At 38.9% G+C, this 23,363-nt stretch overlaps 1 protein-coding gene across 1 annotated transcript in view; it reads right to left on the reverse strand.

The window, feature by feature from the left end:
* The window catches only part of PSMD14 (proteasome 26S subunit, non-ATPase 14), a 109,253-nt gene extending 89,416 nt beyond the window's left edge, over window positions 1-19,837 (reverse strand). Inside the window, exons 1-2 of the mRNA XM_016188448.2 lie at window positions 19,639-19,837; window positions 520-645 (exon numbers count right to left, since the gene is read on the reverse strand). The gene's annotated coding sequence lies outside the window, so the exon portion shown is untranslated. The remainder of the gene's footprint in view (window positions 1-519; window positions 646-19,638) is intronic.
* Between the last annotated feature and the right edge of the window lie 3,526 nt (window positions 19,838-23,363).

Genomic DNA, 23,363 nt, shown 5'->3' on the forward strand with positions numbered 1-23,363 from the left:
AAATGAAAAATAACAAACACTACACAATATACTTTAGGCACAACATATAATCCAGGCCAAAGTCAATTCCCAGCTGTGTTCAGTTTATCTATCCTCCCTATGTTGTTTCTGATGACTTTACACAGACTCCAGATGCTGTGAATATACATGAGCGATGTGGGGAACAGAGGGAAAGAAAATCTGGCAGGTCAAACTTCTGTTTTTAAGCTAAATTAGATGTCTCAGCAAACAGGAAAAAACGTTTTACAAACTAAGACATTCGAGATAATTAGGTATAGTAAAAATACTAACATTTAAATATGAAATATATTGATAAATATTCTCTATCGCATTACTCTTTAAGATTTATAGAAAACATATAGGAAGAAGCATGTTATCTAAATAATACCCATAAGCCCATAAATACGGTTTCTATCACACATTTATGATTTAATGTATTAAAAATTATATACTTTCATACAATATTTATATCATAGCCTAAAAGAGTAGGTAAAAGTGAAATACATTCTTAATTCTCACCTGGTCACTAAGGGCAATACTGATTATGTTAAGCTTCAATTTGTTGAATATAACCAATTTCTTTAAAGTCAGGCTGTTGCTTTTATTGGCAGATATGTATCATCAATAGTTTTTATTCTCCCTTTCCTGAAAAAAAAGACAGAAAAATAATTAATTAATTAATTTCATAAATTCAAGATATTAAAAATGATCTATAGCCACATTTCCTGAAAATATAGGATAAAGATTCATCCTAAAGAGTATAAAGCAGTGATTAACCCTGTAGCCAAACTGTTTTTATGGCACTTCCTTTTTTATCCAGATTTATTTATTAATGAGGGGGAGGGAGAGAGGGAAACAACCAGAGCAGCATTCTAATATATGTGATGCCAAGGACTGAACTCAAGACACTCTGCATGGCAAGTCAGGCACTCTAGACACTGCAAGATTTCTGGGTCCCTATGTTTGGGAGGGGGGAGAGGGGGAGAGAGAGAGGGAGGGGTGAGAGGGGGAGAGAGGGAGGGGGAGAGCAGGAGGGGGATGATGACACCACAGCACAGATTCATCATTACCCCTTTGTGTATTCTCATGTTGTGGCGAGGATGTCCTCATTCATGGCAAGATATATACTCTACTAGGTTAGTCATCTCCTGGCTCCCTATTTGTTTACTTTATGAGAGGAGAGGAAGGAAGGGAGAGACAGACCCACAAGAGATTACTCTTCATGTGGAGTGCAAAAGATCAAATCTAGGGTCTCACACATGTACAGTATTCATTCTACCCACTGAGTCACTTCACTAGTCTCACTTCACTTCTTGATTAATTATTACCATCTATGCTCCCAAATAGCAATTTTTAAAAAATAAAAGACTGGTAAGAATGGTCCATAATTAGGCAACAAGCTCTTGTTTTGGCCAAAGCATTGCTTTGGCTTTCAAAAAGATATTAAGGACATGAGATATATCTTGCAGTTATTTATTCAGCTGTCAGTGAAGACAATGAGACTTCAGAATTTTTCTTATGCCATTCATAATGGCAAAAAGTGAAAACTCACTGAGAAAATAGGGTTTATAATTACCAGAAAAATGAATTAATGTAAAGAAACAAACACTAGTTTTCAATGATAACAAAAAATTGATAGTGCCAAGAAACACATGAAAAAATGCTCCAAGTCTCTGATTGTCAGAGAAATGCAAATCAAGACAACAGTGAGATACCACTTCACTCCTGTGACACTGTCATACATCAGAAAAGGTAACAGCAGCAAATGCTGGAGAGGTTGTGGGGTCAAAGTGCTGGTGGGAATGTCAATTGGTCCAACCTCTGTGGAGAACAGTCTGGAGAACTCTCTGAAGGCTAGAAATGGACCTACCCTATGATCCTGCAATTCCTCTCCTGGGGATATATCCTAAGGAACCCAACACATCCACCCAAAAAGATCTGTGTACACATATGTTCTTAGCAGCACAATTTGTAATAACCAAAACCTGGAAGCAACCCAGGTGTCCAACAACAGATGAGTGGCTGAGCAAGTTGTGGTATATATACACAATGGAATACTACTCAGCTGTAAAAAATGGTGACTTCACCGTTTTTAGCCGATCTTGGATGGAACTTGAAAAATTCATGTTAAGTGAAATAGGTCAGAAACAGAAGGATGAATATGGGATGATCTCACTCTCAGGCAGAAGTTGAAAAACAAGATCAGAAAAGAAAACCCAAGTAGAACCTGAACTGGAACTGGTGTATCACACCAAAGTAAAAGACTATGGGGTGGGGGTGGGTGGGTAGGGAGAATACAGGTCCAAGAAGGATGACAGAGGACCTAGTGGGGGTTGTATTGTTATATGGGAAACTGGGGAATGTTATGAATGTACAAACATTGTATTTACTGTTGAATATAAAACATTAATTCCCCAATAAAGAAATTAAAAAAAAAATTGATAGTGTAGGCAGTCCTCTCTTAGTGACTGGGCTAAGTTCCTGAAACCTAGTTGATAAATTTGTCAATAAACTAGGAGCCACTCTTTTAGGTTATTTCAGGCATAGCATACTGTACTAGTAGTGGATCTGCCAACTATTTTTATATGTAGTTTAATGTCACCTCTGCATCATTTATAACAGTTTAAATGCTTACTCAAAAGTATACTGTAATAAAGCAACAATCTGTATTATGGGGTGCACAATAAAGTACAAATACATTGATGAAAAAAATAGTATAGTCAGTATACACTGGCCAACTATGGGAACAACACTGAAAGTGAAAGGTGATGTGAAATGAAATGCTTAAAACTGAGCTGCCGCACTATCATTTCCTTTATTTTTAAAAAAGATTTTATTTATTTATTTATTTATTTATTTATTTATGAGAAAGATGGGGAGAGAGAGGGAGAGAGAGAACACGAACCAGACACCACTCTAATACATGTGCTGCCAGGGATTGAACTAAGGACCTCATGCTTGAGAGTGCAATGCCTTATCCACTGCAACACCTCCCAGACCACTGTACTACCATTTTCTACAAAGTTCTTGTGCATAACCATAATATGAGTTGGTTATAATTCCAAGTGGTCAATAAAAACAAAGAGGTCATTCATTGAAGACTCTTAGCCAAGATTTCTGAACTTTGGCACTGACATGTAGGACAAAATAGTTTCTTTGTAGGGAATTATTCTGTGCATATGGAATCATTAGCAGTATTGTTGGTGTCTACTCACTAAATGCCAGTAGCACTACCTTATTATGATAATCAAAAATGTCTCCAAAGGAGTTGGTGTACTGCACCAAAGTAAAAGACTGGGGTGGGTAGAGTACAGGTCCTGGAAAAGGATGACAGAGGACCTCCTGGGGGTTGTGCTGTTATGTGGAAAACTGAGAAATGTTATGCATGTACAAACTATTGTATTTACTGTTGACTATAAAACATTAATCCCCCAATAAAGAAATTTTAAAAAGTTTCGAACAATGCCACCAAACCAAGTCTGAAACCATTCATCCTCAGATTACAATACCCTAGACTAATTTTCCCAAACTTTCAAAAAAAGATGCATTTGTTTTTAATTTTTTAATTATCTTTATTTATTTGATAGAAACAGCCAGAAGCCAAGACGGAAGGGGGTGATAGAGAGGGAGAGAGACAGAGAAACACCTGTAGTTCTACTTCACTACTCATGAAGCTTTCCCCCTGTAGGTGGGGGCCAGGGGGCTTGAACCCTGGTCCTTGCACATTGTAACATGTGCGCTCAAACAGGTGTACCACCAACCTGCCCCTGTATTTGTTTATTAACATAAGAAAAAGCAAAAGAACCAGAGCACCAGTCTGGCACATGTAATACTAGGGATCAAACTTGGAACCTCATTCTTTTTTTTTTTAATATTTATTTATTTATTCCCTTTTGTTTCCCTTGTTTTATTGTTGTAGTTATTACTGTCATTGTTGTTGGATAGGACAGAGAGAAATGGAGAGAGGAGAGGAAGACAGAGAGGGGGAGAGAAAGACAGATACCTGCAAGACCTGCATCACCACCTGTGAAGCGACCCCCCTGCAGGTGGGGAGCCAAGGGCTCGAACCAGGATCCTTAAGCTGGTCCTTGTGCTTTGTGCCACCTGTGCTTAACCCGTTACGCTACCGCCTCACTCCTACCTCATTCTTAATTTTAAATCTAGTTTTCTAGATCAGAAGAGCAAACACAAGTGGAACCTGAACTGGAATTGGTGTATTGCACCAAATGAAAAGACTCTGGAGTGGGTGGGTGGGGAGAATACAGATGCAAGAAAGATGACAGAGGACCTAGTGGGGGTTGTATTGTTATACGGAAAACTGGGAAATGTTATGCATGTACAAACTATTTTATTTACTGTCAAATGTAAAACATTAATTCCCCAATAAAGAAATTTAAAAAATAAATATTTATTTTATCCCTAAAAAAAAAAAAAAGAACAATGATTACTAAGGTGGTCTGGCAACTCTTCAACGATTCACTTAAAATTATATCACTAGACAATTCTATTTCTAGATATATATCTTAGATATATGTCCAAGAGAATTGAAAAACAGGCATTCAAAACAAATGCATGCATACTTACAATATGGCTATTTACTATAGTCAAAAGGTAGAACAATTCAAATGTCTATGAAAGTATGAAGGGATAAACAAATTCTAGTATACAGAATTTATAATTAAATGTATAAAAAACTATTCTGGTATAAAAAGGAAGTAATGATACATTACAATATAGAATAACCTCAAAATATGTTATGTGAAAGAAGCCACATGAGCTAATCAGAGAACTGAAAGCTGAAACAGCTGAGCTAAAAGGCCAGCTAGCAGAACAAACTACAATACTGTAGCTGCACAAGGTACAAAAAATAGGTGAACTGAAAAATGAAGCTATGGGGAGGGAGAGCAGAATACCAGAAGCAGAAAACAGAAGATGAATTAGAGAAAACTAAGAAGTAAAAGAGATAAAAAGGAGATTGAGAGACACTGAACAGAACAATAGAAGCATATGAGATGACCTCAAAAGAAATAAAATATGCATTGGCCTACCAAAAGAAGAAAGAGAGGAATGGGAAGAAAGCATCCTAGAGGAAATAATAGAAGAAAACTTCCCCACCTTAAACAAAAGAAAAGAAATCAAGGTTCAGAAAGCCCAGAGTCCCAAACAGAATTAAACCTGACCCAAAGACACCAAGACACATCATAGTTAACACAGAAAAAAAAGTAAGGTTAAAAAAAAAAAGTGACCCTGAAGGCTGTAAGAGAAAAACAAAGTCACATACAAAAGAAAACCTGTAAGACAATCAACAGACTTATCCACACAAACTCTAAATGCCAGAAGAGAATGGCAAGATATCTGCTGAGCTCTCAAGGAGAAAAGCTTTAAACCAGTATTACTGTATCCTGATATACTGTCATTAAAACTAAACACAGAGATTAAAACTTACTCAGACAAGCAACACTTAAAGGAGGCAATTATCACCAAGCCTGCCCTGAAAGAGGTTCTAAAAGGCCATCAATAAACATTAACAACCCCACAAAAAAATTTGCCATATATCAGAACACTCAAAAAAGTGTTGAATAATGGCACTGCAATGCATTAAATCCAAAATATCAATGAACGCCAATGGTCTAAATTAATCCATTAATAGGCAGAGTAGTGAGAATGGATCAAAAACTACAACCCAACTATATACTGTCTGCAGGACAAAGTAAAAGGTTGGAAAACTATCATAAAAGTTACTGAACCACAAAAACAAACAAAGACAAAGTAAAAGGTTGGAAAACTATCATAAAAGTTACTGAACCACAAAAACAAACAAACAAATCACAGGTACAGCCATTCTCGTCTGACATAATAGACTTTAAAATAAAGTAAAAAAAGATAGGCATGGACATTATACAGTGATCAGAGAATCACGTGGTAAGACTTAACAATTACTAACATCTCTGCAACCAATGAGGGCCCATCTAAATACATCAAAAACTCAAAGAAAAGGGGGTCGGGCGGAGGTGCAGTGGGTACATGGCGCAAAGCGCAAGGACAGCATAAAGATCCCAGTTCGAGCCCCCGGCTCCCCACCTGCAGGGGAGTCCCTTCACAAGTGGTGATGCAGATCTTCAAATGTTTATCTTTCTCTCCCCCTCTGTCTTTCCCTCCTCTCTCGACTTCTCTGTCCTATCCAACAACAACAACAAACAGCAATAACAATAATGGCAACATGGGCAACAAAAATGGGGAAAATGGCCTCAGGAGTAATGGATTCGTAGTGCAGACACTGAGTCCTAGAGATAACCCTGGAGAGGTCTGGGAGGTGGTGCAGTGGATAAAGCATTGGACTTTCAAGCATGAGGTCCTGAGTTCAATCTCCAGCAGCATATGTACCAGAATGATGTCTGGTTCTTTCTCTCTCTTCCTACCCCTCTCATTAATAAATAAACAAATAAATAAAATCTTTTTTTTAAAAAAAAAGAGAGAAACCTGGAGGATAAGAAAAAAAAACTTACTGAAAGAGCTACAAAAAACATCAATAGTAACACACTAATAGTAGATTTCAACACCCCACATTCACATTTAGATCATCTAGGAAGAGAATCAACAAAGAAACAACAGAATTATTTTAAGAGATGGAGAGACTAGATCTTCCAGACACTTTCAGAGTTCTACATCCCAAGAAACATTCCTTTTACACAGTGCATCCACAAGGATAGACCATACGCTGTGCCACAAAGCAGTATCAACAAATTCAGGAACACTGAAATACTAAGCATCTTCTGAGACCACAGTGGAATTAAGCTAACACTTAACAACAAACAGAAAATTAGTTAAAGTCCCAAAATATGGAAACTTAATAACACACTGTTTAACAACCTCTGGTTCAAAGAGGAACTCAAAGATGAAATTAAAATGTTACTAGAATATAATAAACATGAAGACACGAGCCACCAAATATTTGGGACTCTGCTAAAGCAGTACTTAAAGGGAAACTCATAGCCATACAAGCGCACATTAGAGAACAAGAAAATGCTCAAATAAACAACTTAACTGTATGCCTAAAAGACTTAGAAGAAGAGGTACAAAGGAACCCTAATGCAACCAGAAGGACTGAAATCACTAAAATTAGGACAGAAATATATAACATTAAAAATAAGAGAACCATACAAAAGATCAATGAAGCTAAATGTTGGTTGTTTGGAAAAATAAGCAAAATTGACAAACCTTTAGCGAGACTTTAAAAAAAAAAAATGGGGGTGGGGGAGACTCAAATAGAATTATGATAGGAGAAATATCACAACAGACACCACAGAAATCCAAAATATCATGTGATACTTTTATAAACTACTATAGCAACAAGCTCCAGAACCTAGAATAGAATTCCTAGAAAAATATACCCTTCCAAAACTGAACCAAGAAAAACTACAAAACCTAAACATATCAATTACAAAGAAATCGAAACAGTTATTAAGAACCTTCTCAACAATACAAGTCCAGGACCAGGAGCTGGGCAGTAGTGCAGTGGGTTAAGCGCACGTGGCGTGAAGCTCAAGGACCTGCATAAGGATCCCGGTTCCAGCCTCTGGCTCCCCATCTGCAGGGGGGGGTCGCTTCACAGGTGGTGAAGCAGATCTGCAGGTGTCTATCTTTCTCTCCCCCTGTCTTGCCCTCCTCTCTTCATTTCTCTCTGTCCTATCTAACAAGGATATCAATAACAACATTAAAAAAGGGTAACAAAAGAGAAATAAATAGAAAAAAATAAAAGTCCAGGAGCAGATGGCTTTATAAACGAATTCTACAAAACCTCCAGAAAACAATTAATACCTCTACTTTTAAAGCTCTTGCAAAGACATAGGAATATTCCCTTCCACGTTCTATGAAGCCAACATCACCCTGATACCAAAAACAGATATGGACACAACAAAAAAGGAAACTACAGGCCAATATCTCTGATGAACACAGATGCTAAAATACTGAATAAAATCTTAGCCAACCAGATACAGCAGCATATTAAAAAGATTATCACAACCAAGTGGGATTTATCCTAGGAATACAAACATAAATCAATCCATGTGATTCACTACAACAATAAAAGCAAAACCAGAAACCACATGATTATCTCAATAGATGCAGAAAAAGCCTTTGACAAAACCCAAGATCTGTTCATGATCAAAACACACACACACAAAAAAAATGGGAATAGATGGAAAATAACTCAAGATAATGGTGTCCATATACAGCAAACCTACAGCCAGCATCATACTCAATGGGGAGAAGCAAAAGCATTCAACCTCAGATCAGGGACTAGACAAGCTGTTCACTATCACCATTACTCTTAAACATAGTATTGGAAGTTCCCTCCATAGCAATCAGGCAAGAGAAAGGAATCAAAGAATTATTGATTGGAAGGGAAGAAGTCAAACTCACTATTTGCATATGATAAGATAGTATACATAGAAAAACCTAAAGAATACTGCAGAAAGCTTCTGGAAATTATTAGGCAATATAACAAGGTGTCAGGCTACAAAATTAACAAACAAAAATTAGTGGTGTTTCTTTATGCAAATACTGTCAGAAGAGGAGGATATCCAGAAATCATTCCCATTCACTATCACAGCAAAATCAATAAAATATCTAGAAATAAACCTAGTCAAAGACATGAATGACTTACATACTGAAAACTATGAGTCCCTATCCATGAAACAGAAATGACACGAAGTAGAAAGATATCCTATGCTCATGGATTGGAAGAATTAACATCATCAAAATGAATATTCTAATGGAATACTACTCAGCTGTAAAAAATGGTGACTTCACCGTTTTCAGCCGATCTTGGATGGAACTTGAAAAATTCATGTTAAGTGAAATAGGTCAGAAACAGAAGGATGAATATGGGATGATCTCACTCTCAGGCAGAAGTTGAAAAACAAGATCAGAAATGAAAACACAAGTAGAACCTGAAATGTAATTGGAATATCACACCAAAGTAAAAGACTCTGGGGTGGGAGTGGGTGGGTGGGGAGAATACAGGTCCATGAAGGATGATAAATGACATAGTGGGGGTTGTATTGTTAAGTGGGAAACTGGGGAATGTTATGCATGTACAAACTATTGTATTTACTGTTGAATGTAAAACATTAATTCCTCAATAAAGAAAAATAAATAAATAAATGAATATTCTACCCAAAGCCATATACAAATTTAATGTAATACCCATCAAGGTCCCACCAACTTTCTCTAAGAGAATAGAACAATAATTACAGTCATTTATATGGAGCCAGAAAACACCTAGAATCACCAAAAACAATCTTGAGGAAAAGAAAAGAAATGGAGGTATTGTGGTCCGGGAGGTAGCACAGTGGATAAAGCATCAAACTCTCAAGCATGAGGTCCTGCGTTCAATCCCCGGCAACACATGTACCAGAGTGATATCTGGTTCTTTCTCTCCTCCTATCTTTCTCATAAATAAAAATAAATTCTAAAAAAAAAAAGAAAAGAAAAGAAATGGAGGCATCACAATCCCAGATCTCAAACTACATTATAAGGTCATCATAATAAAAAAGGCCAGGTACTGGAACAAAAATAGATATACAGACCAGTGGAACAGAACTGAAAGCCCAGAACTAAACCCCCACACCAATGGACATCTAGTTTTTTTATAAAGGGGCCCAAAACATTAAATAGTGGAAGGAGTGTCTCTTCAATAAATGGTGCTGGGAAAACTGGGTTGAAACATGCAGAAGAATGAAACTAAACTTAAATCACCAGAAACAAAAATCAATTCCAAATGGATCAAGGACCAGGATGTTAGACCAGAAACTATCAAATACTTAAGAGGAAAACATTGGTGGAACACTTCCCCATCTAAATCTCAAGGGCATCTTTGAGGATACAGACCCAACTAAAAGAAGACATGAACAAAAATAAACCAATAGGACTACATCAAATTGAAAAGCTTCTGTACAGCAAAAGAAATCAATACCCAAACAAAGAGACCCCCTCACAGAATGGGAGCTCTTTACTTGTCATATATCAGACAAGAGGCTAATAACCAGGGTGGAGGTTAGATAGCATAATGGTTATGCAAACAGACACTCATACCTGAGGCTACAAGTCCCAGGTTCAGTCCCCCACACCACCACAAGCCAGAGCTGAATAGTGCTCTGGTTAAAAAAAAAAAAAAAAAAAAAAAGAGGCTGATAACCAAAATATATAAAGAACTCACCATGTGGTCTGGAAGGTGGCAAGGTAGATAAAGCATTAGACTCTGAAGCATAAGGTCCTGAGTTCAATCCCCCTTATACACCCCAATTTTGGTCCATACCCCCAGAGGTAGGGAAAGATAGGGGTCTGAACTCTAATTCCACCAGGACCCAAAATGCTTGTCACCAGGGATCTTTTGTTTTTATACCATCACTGAAAAGGAAGTGAATCCGGAAAACAGGAAGAAGGAAGTCTGGCAGTTTCACTTATCTGAGAAAGAAGAGGGAAAAGGAAGTATCACTACGTGTAGGTGTGACTTAGAAAGAAAGTGAAGGCAGGACCATAGAAAGAATAGGCAAAAAATATATAGAAATACAGGTGTAGACAGACATAGATATAAAGTCAACCAACTGCTATTGCAGTTTCTGCTGGAGGGGGATGGGAACACAGAACTGCGGTAGTGGGAATGGTGTGGAGTTATACTCCTATTCTCTTATAATTATAATTTTGCGAATAACTGTTACATCACTAAAAAGAAAAAAAGTCTCACTGCAACTATCACCAAAGTCCTAGTGCCACTGACTACTGGATTAGCTCTCACTCCTCTTTCTTTGAATTCCGTGCCCTCCTCCACTGGTAACTATCACATTTTTCAAAGCCTGAAATATTTTTGTGACTTCCTTCTTCATTTGTTTTGGTTATTTACCTTCCACATATGAAAACATAAAATTGTCTCTCATTTTCCTATTTATTTTGCATATCTCAATCACTCAAGCTCCATCCATGCTGTGGCAGAAGGCAAGACCACACTCCTTTTAATAGAATTGTATTTCACTGAATACATAGACCACAATTTATTATTTATTTATCTGAAAATGTATTCATCTGTTAATGAGAGAGATAGAGAGAACAGCAGAGCATCACTATGGCACATAAGATGCCAGTGATATATTTCAGGACCTCATGTTTTTAAGTCAGAAATTCAGATCCTCCAGCCAGTACCATTTCCAAAGGTTTTTTTTTTTCTTTTTGTTTTGTTTTTGACCAGAACATTGCTCAGTTCTGGCTTATAGGGGTGCTGAGCACTAAGCCTGAGAAAGAGCCTCAGACATGAAAGGGGTGGGGTTTTGTTTTTTTCTGTTTTGGTTTTTGCATAACTTTGCTATCTCCTCAGTTCCATATCACATTTTTTTATTCAAGCATATCTGGATAACGGATTTTTTTTTTATTTTTATTTATTTACTTTCCCTTTTGTTGCCCTTGTTGCTTTTATTGTTGTAATTATTATTGTTGTCATTGTTAGATAGGACAGAGAGAAATGGAGAGAGGAGAGGAAGACAGGGAGGGGGAGAGAAAGACACCTGCACACTTGTTTCACTGCCTGTGAAGGGACTTCCCTGCAGGTGAGGAGCTAGGGGCTCGAACCAAGATTCTTACACCGATCCTCGAACCAAGATTCTTACACCGATCCTTGAGCTTCGCGCCATGTGCGCTTAACCCGCTGTGCTACCGCCCAACTCCCAACTGATTTTTTTTTTTTCTCTCCATGCCATGGCTACTATGAACGCTGCTGCTATAAACAAAGAGTTGTACAATCTTTTCAAATCAGCATTTTCATATTCATTGGCTAAATCTCTATGAGTGGTATTGCTGGGTCATATGGTATTTTTATTTCTTTTTTAAGGAATCTCCAAACTATTTTTCATAATGGGTGCACTACCAGTATACAAAAGTGGCACACCTGGTAGAGCGTATGTGTTACCATGTGCAAGGATCCTGGTTCAAGTCCACAGTCCCCACCAGCAAAGGGAAAGCTTCATAAATAGTGATTTCTCTGTCAATACCCAATTTCTCTCGATTTCTCTGTCTATATCCAAAAAATAGATTAAGTTAAGAAAAAAAAAAACAGGGCTGGAGTAAAAGCTCAGTTGGACAGTGTCTGTTGCTGCTACATGAGTGGCCCAGAATCAAGCCTCCACTACACTGAAAGTAGTTTTGGTGCAGTAGTCAATCTATTTTACACTCTCTCTCTACCTCTATACCTTCTCTGTCTCTATATAATAGCAACAATAATAATGCACACACGGGGGTCGGGCGGTGGCGCAGTGGGTTAAGCGCATGTGGCGCAAAGCGCAGGGACCGGCGTAAGGATCCCGGTTTCAGCCCCCGGCTCCCCACCTGCAGGGGAGTCGCTTCACAGGCGGTGAAGCAGGTCTGCAGATGTCTATCTTTCTCTCCCCTTCTCTGTCTTCCCTCCTCTCTCCATTTCTCTCTGTCCTATCCAACAACGAATTGCATCAACAAGGGCAATAATAATAATAACCACAACGAAGCTACAACAAGGGCAACAAAAGGGGGAAAAAAAAATGGCCTCCAGGAGCGGTGGATTCATGGTGCAGGCACCGAGCCCAGCAATAACCCTGGAGGAAAAAAATAATAATAATGCACACACAAAAACCATTTAATACAATATCTGATTAGTAAGTAAGCAATGAATGTTAGCTATTATCAAGATCACTATTCTTCAAACATGGTCACAACTTATCCAAATCTTCCCACACAGTTTACCATTAATTTGTTTACGCCCATTCCCCCTCCACACACACTTAATTTTCTTTTTAAGAAAGATGTATTTCATTAACAAAGGAAACAAGAAAAAGAACTAGATTACCACTCTGGCACAAACTTGTGACTCCATGCTTATAAATCCAATGTTTAATCCACTGTGCAATAGCCCAGGCCATTACTTAATTTCAAACTCCAGACGTAAAGGTGGCTAGATGGTATTGAGCATGCACAAAATCCTCAGTGTATTCTCTGGCACTTCATTAAAACGGGAAAAAAAAAAAAACCTGTACTAAACACATTAAAAAGAAGATAGTTCATATGTGCATTGGTGGCTTACTCAGTAAAACACATACATAATGAGACGAGTCCAAACCAAGAGGAAGCTTCACTAGCAGTGGAGCAGTGCTGCTGGTGTCCCGTCCCCCCATGGCTCACATTTATCAAAAAAAAAAAAAAAGAAAAAGAAAAAGTAAATACAAAGAAGAGAGAAAAAAAGACTACCCAGAATTATGTGTGTGGTTGTGCATACAAGGAGCCCCAGGGATAAAACCCTGGTAGCAGAAGGTGGGGGGGAAGCAGGATAATGAAAAGGAATTGTATTTTGCAGACATTTTGGCAAAGGGACTCATAAAATTAAAGTGTTGGGATAGGGGTAGATAGTATAATGGTTGTGTAAAGAGATTCTCATGCCTGCGGTTCTAAGTCCCAACTTCAATCCCCCCCTCCACCACCATAAACTAGAGCTGAGTAGTGCTCTGGTAAAATAAAAAAATAATACTAGAGAGAATGCAAAAGATCTTTTTAAATATGATTAACCTTACTTAAAACAGAATGAGGGCTGAGAGCTCAGCCAGCAGGGCACATGCCTTGTCATGTTTAAGCCCAGGCTTAAACCCTTGCCCCACATGGGAGGTTTTGTAGCACCAGGGGGTCCTTCAGTGCTATGGTCTGGCCTCCTATCATTATCTCTCTCAATCTGAATACAAGAGCAGCAGGTACACTGCTAAAGTACAAGTACACAAGGGCCCAACTCTACCAAAAATAAACAAAATAACAGGTTCAGATAATATGAATAAGGTATTTATCTACGCCCAGCATGTCATATATAATTTTTAGAATCCTAGGTAGTAAAAACAGCACAAAAAAGAATTGCTGGGGAAAAGGCCGAAGTGTTGAACTTGTATGCTTGAGGTCCCAGGTTCTATCTCTAGCACAGGATGTGCTACAGTAGTGCTTCAGTCTCAATCTCAGTAAAATTAATACTTTTAAAAAATAGTACAAATAGGTATCACTACTCTCAAAAAGCTGATGCTTTTCCACTTTTTTTTTTTTAACCACCTGAGTTAATAGATTAGATCCTGGTGTTAGAATTAAAATAAATGAGTTCTCAAACATATACAGGAAATACTATGGGTCGAGGGGGGTGTGTGGATAGGTAATGATTATGCAAAGAGACTCTCATGCTTGAGGCTCCAAAGTCCCAACTTCAATCTACCACACCACCATAAAACAGAGCTGAGCAGTGCTCTGGTTAAAAAAAAAAAAAAAAAAAAAAGCAGAGGGTAGATAGCATAATGGTTATGCAAACAGACTCTCACCTGAGGCTCCAAAGTCCCAGGTTTAATTCCCCCACCACCACCATAAGCCAGAGCTGAACAGTGCTTGCTCTGGTTAAAAAAAAAAAAAGAGTCGGGCGGTAGCACAGTGGGTTAAGCACACATGGTGCAAAGCGCAAGGACCCGGCGGAAGGATCCCGGTTCGAGCCCCCAGCTCCCCACCTATAGGGGAAGCAGGTCTGCAGGTGTCTGTTTGTCTTCCCCTCCTCTCTCCATTTCTCTCTGTCCTATCCAACGACGACATCAATAACAATGAAAATACAACAAGGGCAACAAAAGGGAAAATAAGTAAATTAAAAAAAAAAAATATATATATATATATATATATATAAAATGGAGTCGGGTGGATAAGCGCACGTGGCACAAAACACAAGGATGGGTGTAAGGATCCCGATTCGAGCCCCTGGGTCCCCACCTGCAGGGGAAGTCGCTCCACAGTTGGTAAAGCAGGTCTGCAGGTATCTCTCTTTCTCTCCCCCTCTCTGTCTTTCCCTCCTCTCTCCATTTCTCTTTATCCTATCCAACAATGACGACTACAGCAATAAAACAAGGGCAACAAAAGGGAATAAATAAGTTTAAAAAAAAATTTAAATGATAGTGAATAACCCTAAAAAAAATATCTTAGCCTGGCTGCTTTAGATTATGACTTACATCCTGTAAGATCTGGAACAAATTATCATTCCAGCCTCTAAACCTCATCTATAAAATAAAAATACTATCTATTGACATATCTATATATGGTCTGTTATAAGAGTAAGTACAAAGCCCCCAATATAATATCTGAAATATCCACAAATACTCAGTCTTTTCATAAAGAATATACTGTCCCAATAATTTACAAAACCCAAACAAAATCGTGAAAGGTTTTTACATCATCCTTCTGTTTCTTTATTCATCTCTCTCTCTCTCTTTACTACCCAATGGATGATGCACTTCACAGAATTAGAAAAAAAAAATTATTTCATGAAATACAGACAAAGGTCAAGGGCAGGGCTAGAGAGCATAATAGTTATGCAAACCAACTCTCATGCCCAAGGCTCTGAAGTCCCAGGTTCAATCCCCTATGCTCAGATAAAAGAAAAGATTTTTTCAGATAAATCTGGAGAAATTAAAAGAGAGATATGCAAATGAAAAGTCAAGGATCAAACTTGGGACCCCATGCTAGCAAATCCAAAGCACTATTACTGTGCAGCCACCAGGGCTGCCTGGCACTTTTTTTTTTTTGAAGTGATATCTCATTGTTGTCTGACAATCAGAGACTTGGAGCATTTTTTCATGTGTTTCTCGGCCTTTTAGATCTCTTCTGTGGTGAATATTCTGTCCAAGTCCTCCCCCCATTTTTGGATGGGGTTATTTGTTGTCTTGTTTGCCTGGCACTTTTTAAAAACTACTCTTTACTTATGTATCTGTAATTCCTCTACTCTTACACTGATCCTTGTGCTTTGTGCCACCTGCGCTTAACCCACTGCACTACCACCCGACTCCTTCCTCTACTTTAATTTGTACAAAGTAATTAGGAACTTCTTTGTATCCTTTCTTAAGGGCATTCTTTTTGTTGCTGTTTGTTTGTTGTTTTGCTTCCAGGGTTATTGTTGGGGCTTGGAGCCTGCACTATGAATCCACTGCTTCTGGAGGCCATTTTTCCCATTTTGTTGCCCTTGTTACTGTTATTGATTTTGTTGTTGCTGGATAGAACAGGCAGAAATCGAGAGAGGAGGGGAAGACAGAAATGGAGAAAGGTAGAGCTGCAGACCTGCTTCACCACTTCTGAAGCAACCCCCCCCCCCTTGCAAGTGGGGCTCGGGGGGCGGGAAGAAATCCTTATTCCAGTCCTTGCACTTTGCACCATGTGCACTTAACCCACTGCGCTAGTGAAAAAAAAGTCAACATTTTAAAAAAGTCCCCAGTTTTGAACAGTGAGGATGGAACTATACATATCTTACAGCTTTTGAATAAAATATTTATCAAATGTATTACTAAGTAATACAGAAAAAGTCATTAAAAAGCTAAGTGACTTGCACTGAAAAAGAATTTACAATATACCTAATATAAATATAAATAGTAACAATCTACCAAATTAACCATGAAAAATATGTTAAAGTATAGCAGTGTACATCCAACAAGCTTTGATGTCAAACCAAGATTTGAATCCTATTTTCATCATATTCATCTGGATACAAGATCTGGAACAAGTTATCATTCCAGCCTCTAGACTTCATCTATAAAATAGAAATAATATCAGGGCCAGATGGTGGCACGCCTGGTTGAGTGTGCATATTACAATGCAAAAGGACCAGGCCCCCAGGCCCCACCTGCAGGGGGAAAGCTTTGCAAGTGGTGATGTAGTCAGTGTTGCTGGTGTCTGTCTTTCTCCCCTCTATCACCCACTTCCCTCTCGATTTCTAACTATCTCTATGCAATAAATAGATAATACCAAAAATTTTTAATTAAAAATAGAAATAGTATCTATTGGTATATCTATATATATATGGCCTGTTATAAGAGCAAGTACAAATCATATAGTATAATGTCTGAAATATCCAAAAGTACTCAAATATTATTGTTACCTTAGATTTTGATGAGATTACAATCCAATTCTCATTTTACAAGTAGACACATCAAAATATCACAAAACAGAATATGAATGTCAAATGAGTACAACAAATATAGGACACAAGTTTTTGAGTAAGAAATTATAGGAGGGGTAGGGGAGATAGCATAATGTTATACAAAAAGACTCAAGCCTGAGGCTCCAAAGGCCCAGCTTCAATTGCCTATACCACCATAAACAAAAGCTGAGCAGTGCTCAGGTAAAAAAAAAACTACATGAATGGCACAGAGGGTAGACAGCATAATGGTTATACAAGAAGATTCTCATGCCTGAGGCTCCAAAGTCCCAGGTTCAATCCCCGTACCACCATAAGCCAGAACTGAACAGTGCTCTGTTACGAAAAAAAAAAAAAAAAAAAAAAGCAATGTAAAAAATTGCATGACTATGGAGGTCAGATTTTCACAAACCATATGAGAGCTTTCACTACAAAAATGGAAATCAAATAAAAGCAAAATTCTTTTTTTAAATTATGTTTACTTATCTATTGGATAGAGACAGCCAGAAATTGAGAGGGGAGGGGGGTGAAAGAGAGGGAGAGACAGAGACACCTGCAGCCCTGCTTCACTACTTGCAAAGTTTCCCCCCTGCAGGTGGGGATCAGGGGCTTGAACCTGGGTCCTTGCTCATTATAACATGTGCACTCACTCGACCAGGTGTGCTGTCACCCGGCCTCACAAAATTCTTATTAATGATTTTCAAACATGAGTTCTGAACCTCAATATCAACATATGCTCTACATAACAATTACAAAAAATAGGATGAGCTCAAGTCAGAAAGGTTAAAACCTTTTCGATTAGAACAGCAATAAATTATTTTTTCATCACCCTGTGGATTCAACAAATGAAGCTTCATTTAAAGACCGTAACATCAGGGGCAGGCATATTACCATAGGCAAGGACAGGGTTCTGGGCTCAAGCCCCCATGCCCATCTGCAGAGAGGAAACTTCACAAGCAGTGAAATAATGCTACAGATGTCTCCTCTACCCCCTTCCTCCCCCCCACCGCACCCCCCGGGGCAAGGCAACAATGGTAAAGAACCCTAACTGCCTTTTAAAAAGTAAAAAATAAAGATCAAAACTTCAAAAGTTTCTCTTGAGCAGGTAAATTTTGTTCTGAGTAAATTCAAGACATTATTCAGGCTTTTCATGTAATACCACTTCACTAAGAACATCTTAACTGACTTGTTTTAACCTTCTATATATCTAAGCTATTCCCATGTACATTCATTCATATAATTTACTTAAAACATATCTAATTTAGAGCAGTTGGAAAAATGGCTTTCTTTACAGAGGATAGGTCTTTCATGCCTGAGGTTCTGACACCTCATGTGCAGAAGTGGTGCTGTGAATTGTCCCTGTCTCCTCTCTGACTTAAGTGAAACTCTCGTATGTGATAAATAAATCTAAAATAAAAAAAAATAATAATAAACTTGAACTTTAAATATCAGTAAGCAGAGTTACATAACCAGGTAAGAATACAACCACTGGGGGCCCAGCGGTGGTGCGCCTACCTGCTAAGCGTTCAAGGACCCAGGTTCAAGACCCAGGTCCCCGTCTGCAGGGAAAATAACTAGGAGACTAGTGGTGAAGCAGAGCTGTAAGTGTCGTTGGCTCTTTCCCTTTCTATCTCCTCCTCCCCTCTAAATTTTTCTGTCTCTTATCAATAATAAACAAAATATATTTAAAAGGAAAGGATTATCATTAAAAAATTCTTTAAAAATGCAAACATATTATCGCCACTAAAACTGTATTCAGTTTTGTATTTTAACATTATCAGTTAAGTTGGCGGTACTAAAAACCCAATTTTGTCATCAGTGAAAGAATCATCTTCACCCTTGAACTATATTTCTATAGCAACTTTTAAAAGGCTTTTTCTTGTTTGTTCCATGAAATCTTTCTAAGTTTCTATTTTCTATCAAATATCAAGACTCTTTCACTCATTCACTCAGTTTAACACTCTTTTGAAAAGTTTGTTTCTGATCTTTTGACAGACACAAAGCAACATCCCAGAGTAATAAAGTTCCAAGAAGTTAACACAAAGTAGCTTTGAAAACAGACCACAGAAAACAGCCAGTTCATCAGCAACTACTCAGTCATGATAAAATGGAAAGTAAAGTTAAAAGGCACAGCAGTAATAGCCATACTTTTTTTGGGGGGGAGGGGGTGCATCTCTGGAAATTTTTGGTTATTTTATGATGGAAGTTGAAAACCTAATACTAGGAGAAAATGAGTCAGGTCCTACGGCAGACAGGTGGTAACGCAAAGAAGCAAGCATTCAAAGGAAAAGTTCATGTCCCCCCACCCCCCCGTATTTCCAGTCTACACTGGAGTTAACAACAGAACACAAACAAGCCGAGGCCATAAGCAAGAATTCTCGTTTAGGAAATCAGAGGTTTCCCCAAACATGGAAAACAGCAGAGAAGAAACGCCTGGAGAAGAAAAAAAAAAAAAAAACACAACCCGACCTAATTCTGCCAGAAACCCGGTTAGCCAACGATGAAAACGAAGGAGCCTGGGCTCCTCCCTTCCAGGCCCAGGCCTCGAAAGGCAACTTGGCTGGGCAACGTGACTCAGGAAAGCACGGAGCTGGCAGCGGCCTAGCGCGGCTGCCTCCTCGAATCGCCGAGACCTGCTCTGCTTGTCCTACCTGAAGGCAGACAGACAGAAAGGCCGCGGTCTAGACCCCTGTCTTCTAGCTGCGGTGACACGGCGGCGGCGGCGATAAGTGCAGGTCAGGTTTAGCCAGGATCAAGCTCCGAGAACCCGCGATGAATCAGCCCGATTCCATTCAAAAGAGTCGTCCGGGCCTCCGCCGCAAAGCACTTCCGGGTTCACCGCTAAGCTTTGGCTTCCGTTTCCCCGACGGCCAATAGGCGAGTCAGGAGTCCGGCAGGCGTCCAAGATGCAACGCCCGCCCGGGACGACGGGCTGGTAGCTACCTCCTCCAGCCTGAGACCGGCCGACGGGGCGGAAGTGAGCGCGGGGGCTTCCCCCGCCCTCGAAATCGTCCCTGTTCTCCCCACCTCGGCGCTCTAGGCAGCTGCTGAGCTCTGGGGCTGGACCGAGACCTACGGTAGCACGTTTTGGTGTTCACTGCGGCCATACTCGAAAACTAACTTTCTCTAACTTATTTCACCAGAAAAACAAAAGAGAAAAGGGAGGGTTATGGAAAAAAAAAAGAATCATTAAATCCTCTTTTCTGTAGTGCAATCCTTTCTGTACCTGTCTTGTAAAGATCGCATTCCAGTGAAACACAGTATTTCCCTAAATGTTAAAAGAATAAAAGTAAAGCCATTAATTTTTTATTAGTGACTTAATAATAATCTATAAGATGGTGGGATAAGGGGGCTACGATTCATACGATTCCCACCACCAGAGTTCTGTACAACATTCCCTCCATTGGAAGCTTCCCTACTTATCCCTCTGGACCAAAACTCTTTTTTTAAAATAGAATAAATATGTAATTTAATAAATAAATATTTATTCCCTTTTGTTGCCCTTGTTGCCAAAATTCTTTATAGGGAGCAGAAGGTGGAAGGTCTGGCTTCTGTAATTGCGCCTCCGCTGGACTTGGGCGTTGGCAGGTGGATCCATACTCCAGCCTGGGGGGTGGGGCTCAGGGGAAACAGGGTTCCAGGACACCTGGTGGTCTGCCTAGGGAGTCAGGTTGGCATCATGGTAGCCTCTGGAACCTGGTGGCTGAAAAGCAGTAATATAAAGCAGACTCCCCAGAGCCCCACCCCACTAGGGAAAGAGAGAAACAGGCTTGGAGTATGGATTGATCAACCTGTCAACGCCCATGTTCAGCAGGGAAGCAATTAATTACAGAAGCCAGACTTTCCACTTTCTGCATCCTACAATGACCTTGGGTCCATACTCCCAGAGGGATAAAGAATAGGGAAGCTATGAGGGGACGGAATGGGATACGGAGATCTGGTGGTGGGAATTGTGTGGAGTTGTACCCCTCTTATCCTATGGTCTTGTCAATATTTCCATTTTAAAAATAAGTTTTAAAGATATAAAGCAGAACAAATTGTTTAGTAATCAGGAGCCTAAAGGTAAGAATATAGCAAATGTGATTTGGGGTCATTATGTTGGAAGACGCTAGGAAGTCTATTTTAGGTATATTCCATGACTTTACTAATTTTTGCTTGAACCTGACAGTTAACATGCAGGTGGTAAAGTCACCAATTTTAACATCATGTTAATTTGCAGGATTTAAGGAATCATTGACTCATATTTCTATATATATATATATATATATATATATATATATAATTAGCATCAACAGCGTTTTTACCTATTCTCTACTCCTTGCTAAGTTTTCAGAGAGCAAAATAACCCAAGGAATGACTATTGACAAATTTATATCATACTTGGATATTCTGTTTAGTTCTCTCTCTCACTTTGTCAAGTAGGTCCCAAGAAACAGTGTCTTTAGTGCATTCCCAAATTAAGATTAAATAGTGGTTGGAAGGGGAAGAGGGATTACAGCACCTGAATCCAAAGCTATTTGAGTGTGATATGACATAGAATTGCCATCTAAAAAGATAACTTGTCTCTCTCTTTAAGCTCGTATTTAATGAATTTATTGGGTAAAAATAGAACTCTAGAGGGGGAGATAGAAAGGGAGTGAGAGAGAAACCTGCAACACCACTTCACAACTCTGGAAACTTTCCCCCTGAAGGTTCCTACCTGGGGGCTTAAACCCAGATCCTTGTGCATTATAACATGTGCACTCAACCAAATGCTCCATCATCTAGACCCCAAAAAATAACTCATTAAAAAAAATTTATCAGTGATTTAATAGTGATTAACAAGACTAAGATAGCAGGGGTACAATTCCATACAGTTCCCTCCACCAGAGTTCTGTATCCCATCCCCAGTTCCTTTTTCTTTTCTTTTTAAAATTTTTATTTATAAAATGGAAGTATTGACAAGACTATAGGATAAAAGTGGTACATTTCCACACAACCCCCATGCCCAGAGCTCCATATCCAATCTCCTCCCTTGACAGCTTCCATATTCTATTATCCCTCTTGGAGTATGGATCCAGAATCATTATGGGGTGCAGAAGGTGGAAGGTAATTGGCTTCTGTAATTGCTTCTCCGCTGAACGTGGGCATTGACAGGTAGATCCATACTCCCAGCCTGTCTCTCTCTTTCCCTAGTGGGGGCAGGGCTCCAGGACACATTGGTGGAGTTGTCTACCCAGGGAAGTCAAGTTGGTAGCATCTGGAACCTGGCGGCTGAAAAAGAGTTAAGATATAAAGCAAAACAAATTGTTGATTAATCATCAACCTAAATGCTGGAATATTGCAGATGAAGATATGGGGTCTCTGTTTTGGAAAAAGCTAGTAAAATAGCTCATTTCTATCTTCAAAGCACGTAGTTTAAGGCCAGAGATATAGCTCAATATTAGAGCACAGGACTTGCATGTCCCACTACATGCTAGATTAATGCAGTGCTATGGCGCTCTCTCTCTCACTCCCCCTCCTCTCTCTGTTATGAAAATCACTTTAATTAATTAATTGAAAAATTAATTGTATAGCTTAATTAATTAATTGAAAAAGAAGCAGTGAGGGTAGATAGCATAATGGCTATACAAAGAGACTTTCATGCCCGAAGCTACAAAGTACCAAGTTCAGTCCTACACATCTCTATACAAAGAGACTTTCATGCCCGAAGCTACAAAGTACCAAGTTCAGTCCTACACATCTCCATAAGCCAGAGTTGAGTTTATGTAAAAAAAGTGCTCCAGTAAAATAATAATAATATAAAAAATAAGAATAGTAAATAACAACAACAAAGCAGTCAGTCATGACCTTATATCTTTGAAGAATTGTAAAACTCTTTCGTTGTATATTGTGGCATTTTTTTGTCAAATTGAATTAAACTATACTTAATATGAATATATTTTATGACCATAAAGCCTTGTTTTATTTTAATGAGCTGAGGAATGAACCCAGGGCCTACATGATGCTCTGGCCACTGCACTACTTTCTTTTTTATTTGATTTGATTATCATTTTTATTTATTTATTTATTTATTTATTTATTTACCAGAGCACTGCTCAGCTCTGGCTTATGGTGGTGTGGGAGACTGAACCTAGGACTTTGGAGCCTCAGGCATGAGAGTCTGTTTGCATAACCATCAACTACCCCGCCTGCCATTGCACTACTTTCTAGTTCTTTTTTTTCTTCTTCTTTTTTTTCTTTTTCAGCAGAGCACTTGCATGATTCTGGTTTAAGGGGGTGCAGGGAGATTATCCTATGGCTTCAGAGTTTAGGCATGAATTCTTTTGCATAGCAATTATGCTATCCCCCCTCCCTACCAGGTCACTTTTTTTTTCCCCTCCAGGGTTATTGCTGG

This window comes from Erinaceus europaeus, chromosome 18 (genome assembly GCF_950295315.1).
Source record: "Erinaceus europaeus chromosome 18, mEriEur2.1, whole genome shotgun sequence".
Lineage (NCBI taxonomy): Eukaryota > Metazoa > Chordata > Mammalia > Eulipotyphla > Erinaceidae > Erinaceus > Erinaceus europaeus.